Consider the following 10,580-nt stretch of genomic DNA (forward strand, 5'->3'; position numbering starts at 1 on the left):
CATATTAGATCCCATACAGGTTTATCAGGCCCTCTATCAAAAGCTAATGATGACCAGTTATTGATAGGAAGTGTGCTAGAAATCTCAGAACTTCATAAAAAACACCATGTTAACAACAAAGGTTTGAAGAAAGTTTTTTCTATTACCTGGCAACAAGCCAAAGAAAGTATAGGGAAATGTTCTACTTATTTTTTGTATACTCAAACATCATTGCCTGCGAGAAGTAACCCAAAAGGTACTCAAAGATATGAAATTTAGCAAATGGATGTTTTCGTTTTTCAGAGTTTGGAAAAATAAATATATGCACCATACCTAAGATGCATATTCAGGATTTCAATGGGCAACTGTTTGAGTTCTGAAAAGGCTGATTCTGTAGTCACGCATTTGTTACAAGTTATGGCCATCATGGAGATAGCTATACAAATTAAGAATGACAATATATTAGCATATTTCCCCAGGAATCTGAAACCATTTTTGCATAGTACAACATCAAGCATATTATAGATATACCACACAATCCTACAGGGCAAGTAATTACAGAAAGATCTAATTGCAATTTAAAAAAATATGCTTAATAAACATTAAGGGGTAATAGAGGCCCCAGAGATAGATTGCACAACGCTTTGCTACCTCTGAATTTTTAAATGCTATTGTGAAAGGAATTACAGCAATGAAAAGATATTGGATAGTAGAAAAAACTTCTCATTTAAATCAGTCTATACACTTTAAAGATGTATTGACCTCAGAATGGGAACCAGAATATGTGTTATGTTGTACAAAAGGTTTTGCTTTTGTTTCCACAGGAGAAGCAAAGACACAGATACCATGAAGATTGATAAATATTACATTTGAACAAGAGAGACCTCTTGATTAGAAGAGGTGATAGTTCATCAAACAGCTTGATCATTCAATCTAAACTAATTTGTAAGACTAATAAATTACTTTCATTGATCAGGTATAATTTTTTTAATTGTTAATAGGTAATACTTTTTTGTTGCCCAAAAACGTTCTGCTTAAACAAAGATATATCTTGCTAATAAAGGAACTCCCAAAAGGGTTGGGGCAGGGTTTTGTTTTTGTCTTTCCAGGAGAATAGAATCATCCACTAAGGAAACTAATGACCACTGGACAAATGAGACATCTGAAGAACCATGAATCATCAAGAGAAAATGTCCCAAGAAATAGAGTAAATTGGCCTAATGGTGTAGCACACCTGCAAAAAGATAGAGTTTCATAAATCGCTTGTTTTTGCTGCTCTGTACAAACAAAGGACAAATGGTCTCTTTGTGGTCCAACTCAATTAAAAATTCAAGTTGAATTTGAAGTTCAAGTGTGGCTCTCTCCTTTTCTAAATCCAAGCATGCTTGTTAAAGAAAAATCCCAAATTATCTCATGTCAGAAGAGCCACCTGGTACAATATAGTGTGCTCTTACCTTAACTCTTTTTCATCTGACCACACAAACACAGTTTTTAATTTGGAATTTTGTCTAGAAGTCCTATAGGAGCTTGATCAGGAAAAGGGTTTCACAGAATTTCCTTCTCAGGGTTGCTCTGTTTCAAAGTTGGTCATTAAAGAAACTATATGAATTGGAAGACTGGTGTGAGAGAATGATGTTTACTTTTTATATTGCTCTGTGTTCCAGCCCTAGACACTGGGATGGCTCATATCTGTTTATAATCTGCCAGCTCAGTTTCTTGTTGACCTCGTACCCCTCATTTCCTCCAGATTTTCTTTGATGGGGGTTAAGTATGTGTGTATCATGTTGGTAAATGATGCTGTTCCTTATGAAGTTCTTCCAAGCAATGGTATTTAGGAGGGAGTGTTGTGTGACACTACTCCTGGTGAGATGGATAAACATCCATTCACCCCAGCAGAGAACTAACAACAGAGTACAGGATGGGTATCACCAAAGGCCAAATTGGTGAGCCAAACTTTTTACTGGGGTTACTTACAGGAACATTAGAAAAGCTGCTTTCAGGAGCAGAAATGACTCAAAGACCGCTATATCACCCAAACTCACTTCAGTATGGGTGCCAGCTCATGAAAACTGGAAGCCTGGAGTGTACTACCCAAGCTACAGGTAGCTCAGTAGTTGGGAGAGGAATGCTCTTCCCAGGTAACTACAGTTACACTGGTCCAAGCAGCTTATCTGCTCTCTACTTTGTTTAGGCAGCTTTTGGTAAGATTGCCATTTTTTTCTACCTACCCAAGATCATGGAAGATTCTCACACTTTCTGGTGTCTTCTTCAATTTCTTTCTTCAAAGATTTAAAGTTCTTGTCATATAAGTCTTCCCCTTGTTTGGTTAGAGTTGCTCCAAGATATTTTATGGTATTTGTGGCTACTGAGAAGGGTCATGTTTCTCTGATTTTTTCCCCCAACCCTTTTAATCATCTGTGTACATGAGGGCTAGTGATTTTTTTTTCTAGCTTTTATTATAGTGCACTGACTTGACATGATTTTAGATTTTGTTAAAAGCAGACACATCCATGGATTGTACGTAGTCCTCAAAAGCAGTAATCTGTTCCTCCAGCGTATCTGTTCCAACCTTATCGTCTTCAACCACACACTGTATTTGAAGCTTTTTAATCCCGTATCACACTGGAACCAATTTGGAAGAGCCCCACACCAAGCCGTCTGCCTGAATGCTTCTGACACACTCCTCTAACTTTGCCATGTCTGTCTCATCGTCCCAGGGCTTCACACCCAGTAAGATGGAAGACTTGGCAACAACCGCAGGCTTTTTAGCTTTCTTTGATTTATACTGTGCAAGGCGCTCTTCTCGGAGCCTCTTTGCTTCTTCACTTTCCTCCTCGTCATCTGACCCAAAGGGATCAATGTCGTCGTCATCTTTGACATCTGCAGCTGCACTTCCTGTGGTGTCTTCCACACTGGAAGGGCCATACTTGCCCAAAGATTTCTTCACTCCTGGCAGACTGGCTTTCTCTTTCTCGTTAAGACTTGATGTGATTATACCAGCGCAGGGCATGGAACAGGTCAGCGGGCGGTGGGCCAGAGACTGCTTCAAAGACCGCCACATCGGCTTGTGATGGCACATACCCCTCGATGTAGCTCTTGTCCGCCAGGTAGTCGTTGAGCACCTGGAGGCCGGCGGGGGTTCCGAGGTCTCCGAAGCCCATGGCATCTGCTGTAGCTGGAGGCCCACAGCGGCGGAGGGACAGAGCGCCAGGAGCCCACGGCCGGCGCTGAGGGAGAACGGCTAGTGATTTTTTGGGTTAATCTTACATCCTGCTACATTACTGAAGGTGTTTATGAGTTGTAAAAGTTCCTTGGTAGAATTTTTAAGGTCACTTATGTAAACTATCATATCATCAGCAAATAGTGAGAATTTGACTTTTCCAATTTGTATTCCCTTGATATCTTTTGGTATCTTATTGCTCAAGCTAGGACCTCAAGAACTATATTGAATATATATAAATAGAATACATAACCTTGTCTTGTTCTTGATTTCAGAGGGAACGTTGGGAATTTCTTTCCATTTAGTTTGATGTTGGCTGTTTGCTTGTTGTACACTGCCTTTATTATATTTAGATATGTTCCTTGTATTCCTGCTCTATCCAAGACCTTTATCATGAAGGTACAACGTCTACCTGCAGACTGCCTGCTTCCCACCATGGTGAGAATGGACTAGATCTCTGAACTGTATGACAGTCTGAATTAAATGTTTTTCCTTATAAGAGTTTTTTTTTTTTTTTTTGAGAAATGAGGACTTTGAGACTTTGGATTAGAAAAGCAGTGGAATGCTTTCAGCAACCCTTAATGGGCCACACTAGTAGGAAATTCAAAGATAGTGATGCTGAGGGTGATTTGAGTTGTGGGGTCCAGCTCAAGAGATTTCAGATGAGAGGAATATTCATATCTGACTTATAAGCCATTCTTGTGATATTTTGGTGAAGAATGGGGCTGCTTTTTGCCCTTCTCCAAAAAGCCAGCATGAGGCTAAATTAAAGAGTTATGAATTAACAGCTTTGGCAGAGGAGGTTGCCAGACAACCTAATATTGGCTGTGTTACTCTGTTATCAGTGGACATGATTATGCAAATCTATAATGAAGAGAAGCAAGCTGAAAAAGGTAAATACAAAACGTATAGTTTGAGGAGAAAAGGAGCACCAGGCAAAAGCTTAAAGAAAAGGCTGATGATAAATTACTAAAGGGGCTGGTAACCTCAGGACAAGACACCACCCAGCTAATATCCCAACTTGTGAAAACAAATTAAAGAAAAGCTTGGTGGCAAATGATTCTAATCCTAGCACTCTGGAGGCAGAGGCAGGCAAATCTCTGAGTTATAGGCCAGCCTGGTCTACAGAGCAATTTCCAGGACAGGTAAGCTCAGGCAGCAAAGGAAACTATCAAATAGCAGAAAGGTGGTTAAAATGTGTTTGAATTATATCCTCAGCAAGCAGCAGAACTTGACAGCTTCAGCCACATTATTCTGACTTTAGAGTCAAGCATACAAGGGGTTATGGAATCTCCCTTCATGATTAAGGAAAGCTGCTGAGGCCAGGCGTGTGGCAGGGGAGTCCCTGAATGGAGGCCCAGAAGGCCATTTCATGAAGTTGTGAAGGTAAATCCTGGACTGCCTTGGAGACCCCAAGATGTTGGAGAAGCCATTGCCATGCAATATGTGCTAAAGGAAGCTGATAGCAAGGAGTAGAACCAGTTCAAGAGGGAGAGGAATGCTGCTGGTCAACAAAATTCAAACGAGTCGGGGATCTGAATAGCGCTTTGGTATTAGACATGGAGATTTGGAGTTTGGAGTTTGCCCTTCTGGATTTTGGTCTTGTTTTGGTCCAGTATTTCTTCACTACTTCTGTTTCCTCCCTTTTAGAAAGGTAATGTATGTTCGGTGTTTTATGTTAGCAGTATGTGATCCATCTATTGATTTTTGAGTTTATAGGAGAGTATAGTTGTGAGATTGCCGTGAGTCTCAGAAGAGACTTGAGACTTTTTAACAGAGTTGAGACAGGGATGGACTATGAATGGTGTTGTGGTTTGAAAGAAAATGGCCCCCAAAAGGGAGTTATGCTACTAAGACGTGTGCTTTGTCAGACTCGGTATGGCCTTGTAGGAGGAAGTGTTTCACTATGGGTGTGGGATTTGTGGTCTCCTTTGCTCAAGCTACACTCAATGAGACAGACCACTTCCTGTTTCCTGAAAGTCAAGATGTAGGGCTCTCAGCTTCTTCTCCAGCACCATGTCTGCCTGCCAACAACCATGTCACACCACAAAGATAATGGACTGAACCTCTGAAGATGTAAACCACCAAATTTTTCCTTTATAAGAGTTTCTGTAATCATGAATGGTATGCCTTCACAGCAGTAGAAGCCCTAAGACAGGGAACGTTTGAAGTTGGGCTGAATGTAGTTTTTCATTCTGATATGACTCTAAGCCTATGGGGCCAGGGAGTGGATTTGGGGGCGTAAATGAAAATGTCCCCATACGCTCATAGGTAGTGGCACTATTAGGAGGTGTAACTATGGTCTTGTTGGAATAGATTGGCCTTGACGGAGAAAGTGACACTAGGGATGGGCTTTGAGGTTTCAAATGCTCTAGCCACGTTCAGTGTCTCTTTTCTGGCTGCCTGCATAACCAGTTGTAGAACTCTCAGCTACCTGTCCAGCACCATGTCTGCCTGTGTGCTGCTTTGCTTCCTATGATGGTAATGGGCTAGACCTCTAAACTGTAAATCATTCTCAATTTAATATTTTCCTTTATAAGAGTTGCCATGGTCATTGTATCTCTTCATAGCAATAAAACAGATATGAACAGGACTTAGGTAAAGGGAAAATATGCCTTAAGTCTCATCACATATATTTAACAGCATAAAAATATTAGGGACTGTTTTCCTAGTGCATCAATAGGCCAGATGCTTGTGCTCATCATTGCGGGACCCACTGAATGTGCTTAAGACATCAATACTCACATCAGCATTACCTGGATGACTGCCTTTGCCTTTATTTCCTTTTGCTCCTTACCCTTTAGGAGTTCAGGACACTGTGGCTAAAATGTTCACATTGCCCTTGTGGGATTTTTCCTTGTCTAGTTTGGCATGTCCATGATATTTGGGCAGTCATGTTGGTGACACTTTATGTGTTTGGCTTCTGATGCTGTTAAGAGATCACAATCTCACAGCAAACTTCCTGATTCTCTGGTTCTTGCAATTGTTTTGTCCCCCTTTCCACACTTTTATCTGAGCCTTAGCTGTGGGTGTGTTTTGTAAATGTATCCACTGGGGTTGGGCTCCACAACTCTACATTTTAATTAGTTGTGATTTTCTGTGTTGTCTCCATCTGTTGCAAAGAGAAGTTTCTTTGATGGGCAAAGACTATACTTGTCTATGGATATAAGAACAAATGTTTATAGATTGAGAGTACGATAGATTGAGAGTACTCAGACAGCCACAAGTAAGATCCGACCAAGACGACAAGACACTGCTGGCCTCATTGAAGAAAGAGATGGGTAGGCAGCATTGCAAGAACTCCTCCAACATCTTAAAAAGCAACATGGTAACATCAGAAACTATCAGTCACACAAAAGGAAGACTTGATATTACTACCCAGAAGAAATAGAAGAAAACAACTTTAAACATAAATTTATGAAAATTATGGAGACCTTTAAAGAGGAAGTGAAAACTCCCCCTAAAGAAATGGAAGAGAAGACAAACAAAAAGTTAGAAGATATAAATCCCTCAACGATACCCAAGAAAACCAAGAAAAAGCAATTAAACAGGTAAAGGAACCAGTTCAAGACTTGAAGACTGAAATGGAGGTAATAATTAAAACACAAACTGAGAGAACTCTGGAAATGGAGAATCTGGGTAAATGAACAGGAACTACAGAGACAAATATAACCATCAGAATACAAGAGATTGAAGAAAGAATCTCAGGCTCTGAAGATACTATAGAGGAAGTAGACACATTGGTCAAAGAAAACATTAAATCCAACGAATTCTTAACACAAAACATCCAGCAAATCTGGGACACCATGAAAAGACCAAACCTAAGGATAATAGAGATAGAAGAAGGAGAAGAACTTTAGCTCAAAGGCACAGAAAATATATTCAACAAAATTATAGAAGAAAACTTTCTCAACCTTAAGAAGGATATCCCTATGAAGGTACAATAAGCTTACTGAACACCAAATAGACTGGATCAAAAAAAATTCCCTTGCCATATAATAATCAAAGCACAAAACATACAGAATAAAGAATTTTAAGAGCTGCAAAAGAAAAAGTTCAAGTAACATATAAAGGTAAACCTATCAGAATTATACCTGGCTTCTCAATGGAAACCATGAAAGACAGAAGGTCTTGAATAGATGTGCTGCACACACTAAGAGACCATGGATGCAAGCCCAGACTACTATACCCAGCAAAGCTTTCTTTCACAATCAATGGAGACAGCAAGATATAGCATGACAAAAACAGATTTAAACAATACGTATCCAAAAACCCAGCCTTACAGAAAGTACTGGAGGGTAAGAGAGGAGGATGAGAGGGAGAGCAGGAGGGGGTGTTGGAGGAGATGAGGAAGTGGAGATTTTGAATAGTATTATTTATAAAGTAATAAAAAATAAAAAAAATAATATTTGTTTAGTGGATAGTATACAGTGTTCTGCCTGCAAGTATGCTTGCAGGCCAGAAGAGGACACCAGATCTCATTACAGATGGTTGTGAACCAGCATTTAGTCATTGGGAATTGAACTCAGGACCTCTGAAAAAGCAGTTAGTGCTCTTAACCACTGAGCCATCTCTACAACCCCATGAGAAGCCTTAACTCCTCTGGAGAGTGAGTGAGAGGTTGGGTGGGGGCGTGAAGATGGAGGGAACAGGAGGAGGGGAGGGAGTAGGAACTGCGATTGGTGTGTAACATGAGAAAAGATAGTTTTTAAAAATATAAAATAGAATTAAAAGTTTTGTTTGTTGTACCTTTCTACCACTTAATTTATAAGATCTTCAAAATTAATTCTTTTATCAACTTCATATTTAGTAGATTAGTGGAAACTGTTGTCCCACACTCTCTAAATACAGGATGGAAACAGTTGCTCTCAGTTTCCAGTTTTAAGAAATGACCATAATTATTCTGGAATGTGAAAGCTAGGTTGATAATTTATGATATTAGCACAAACTTTTGATAAAATAGGTTTTATTCATGTGGGCTGATGTTTCTGAGCTACAAGTCAGTATCACATCATCCTGAGTTTAAGTGTGAACTTCTGCAGTGGTAATTTTCTGTTTCCTCACTCCTTCTTTGTAGTTGTTGGAGATCTGATAAAGCCACAGCTGTACAAATCCTCCAGCAGAGTCTGTCTGTGGCAGGGCTGTAAGCTGCACACCCAGACACAGTTTGGGGCCAGGCTGCAGGCTTGCTGGAAGCACTGTGCCTCTGCTGCACAGAGGTAGGTGCCAGAGTCTTCCAGCTGGGCACCCCTGATGTGAAGGGTGCTCTTGAGCTCCTTAGAGTTGAAGGTTGAGTTTAACCTCCCATTCTGCTTTGTTCCCGGAGTCAGATAGAAAAGATTGATGAGGCTGCTCCTGGAATTCTGATGGAGCCACTGCACATTTCTCATGGTTGTAGAAAAGTTGCATGTGAGAACATAACTGGTTCCCTCTTGGAGACTCAGGGCTGAAGGACTCTGCTCCACCTCAACTCCTCTGACCCCTGCTTGGAAACATAAAAGCAATTCAGAATTAATGAAGGGTTTTATCAAATATCCCAGGAGACACCATGAGGATGACTGCAAGGAGCTCTGTGTTGACTCATTCCCCCTCCTCCACTGACATCTCTGCAGATTCCCTAAAGCAACATAGGTGAGCACAACTCACAGCAAATCCACACCCACAGAATCCCCAGCACAGCTCCCAGTTTCCTGTCCATGGCCCCTGTCCAATTGTTGGGGTGTCTTCTCTCCAGCTGTGATGGTGTCAAGTCTTGTGCCCAGACACCCTTGTGCTTACACACAGCAGTTCTCTCCTAATCACTGAGCTTCCTCTTTCATCTGAACAAGAAACTCCACCCACCTCCACTGCACGATTGTGGAGGACAATGATGTAGAGCCCAGGACACTCTACTTCTAATGTAACACTTCTTATACAGGAGCTTGGGGAAAGATTGTGAGGAAGGGGAATTCATAAATGCAGAATATTGGTGTGAGAACTAATAACTCCAGTGGGTTAAAAAGAGCCATGCAGAATCCTAGCAAGATTTTTTTGACTTTTTTTTATTGAAATTTTTTCAACAGTATATTCTGATCATTGTCTCTCCTTCTGCATCATTTCCAAGAGCTTCCAGACCTTCTCACTCACCCAACTCCATACTCTTTCTTTTTGTCTCTTTTTGGAAATCAAGAGGCAAACAAAGAAAACCCAAACAGAACAGAATTTAAAAAAAAAGAAACTCTCACACACACCTGAAACTGCTTAAAAACACAAAATACATACAGACAAAAGACCAATTAAGAAGAAAATATGCTCACACTAAGTAATATCATGCAATAACATTATTGGATTCATTCTATGTTGGCCATGTACTGCTGGGCATATGTCCACCCTTCATTGTGAGCAACAGAGCCAACAAGGAAGTCCTGGCAGAACTCTTAAATTACACTGACACATCAGCATGTAATGCACTGAACAGAATACAAGGAATTTCTTGCTATTAAGATCATCATGTACAGAGAAAATATTTCCAACAGAGTTTTGTTGATTATGAGAAAAACAAGACATGTCCTGCCCTGTTTCTACCTTGATTTATTTTCCATCTCTTGGCTTCTGTCCAACTCTTCCACTGTGCTGTGCAGGAAAACACAGCTGATAGAGATCAGGCTATGAATGCCTGCTCTAGGTCAGTAAGGCCTTTCCCCTCTATTCTTTCATAACTTGTAAGTTTTTCTTCTCAAGTAGTTATTTCTCCTTTTTCTAGTTTAAAGTATATATATACACATTTGTGTGATATGATGGTATTGGAATAATTTCTACTTCTTTGAGTTTGGGAAATTATAAACATAAAACTTAAAAAAGAGAGCAGTGGAGATGTTTTCTCTTGAGTGTCCATCTTCATAATGCCCAGAAAGATTTTTATTTTGCTAATATCTATTCAGAGAATTGTTCTTAAAATAGATAGACACATGGGATCCACCGAACAGGCTCTAATGTCTGTGATTTTCTACAGAATGATTGAGAGTTAAAGATCTGGGTGATTTCTACACCATCACCTCTACTCTTTGCTTTGTGAGTGGATTGTCTTATTTCCTTATATCTGTTCTCAGGTCTTCAAATCTCTAGGCAATTTAAGAAAAGGTAATTTCTAGAAACCCTGCAGTGCCCCCTAGTGGATGGATATCAACAAACGTGACTTCAGGCCATGTCCACAAGTCTCATTGAAACAGCTCTTTTCACACCATCACTTCCTGGTGAAGGAAATGCAGACGGTCAGAAGACAAGACTGTCTAGATAGAGTTCTAAAAAAAAAAAAAAAAAAGGAAAAAGGAATAAAAATGGCCAAAAATATTTCAAAATTTCTCATCATTCTTAACAAATAGTGAAATGCAAATTGAAACAA

The 10,580-nt window shown here is 40.0% G+C and overlaps 1 pseudogene; it reads right to left on the reverse strand.

Annotated features, from left to right (window-relative positions):
- Window positions 1-2,461: 2,461 nt before the first annotated feature.
- LOC142835534 (elongation factor 1-beta pseudogene) lies at window positions 2,462-3,211 on the reverse strand (annotated as a pseudogene).
- Window positions 3,212-10,580: the final 7,369 nt, after the last annotated feature.

The sequence above is a fragment of the Microtus pennsylvanicus genome, chromosome 15 (genome assembly GCF_037038515.1).
Source record: "Microtus pennsylvanicus isolate mMicPen1 chromosome 15, mMicPen1.hap1, whole genome shotgun sequence".
Classification (NCBI taxonomy): domain Eukaryota; kingdom Metazoa; phylum Chordata; class Mammalia; order Rodentia; family Cricetidae; genus Microtus; species Microtus pennsylvanicus.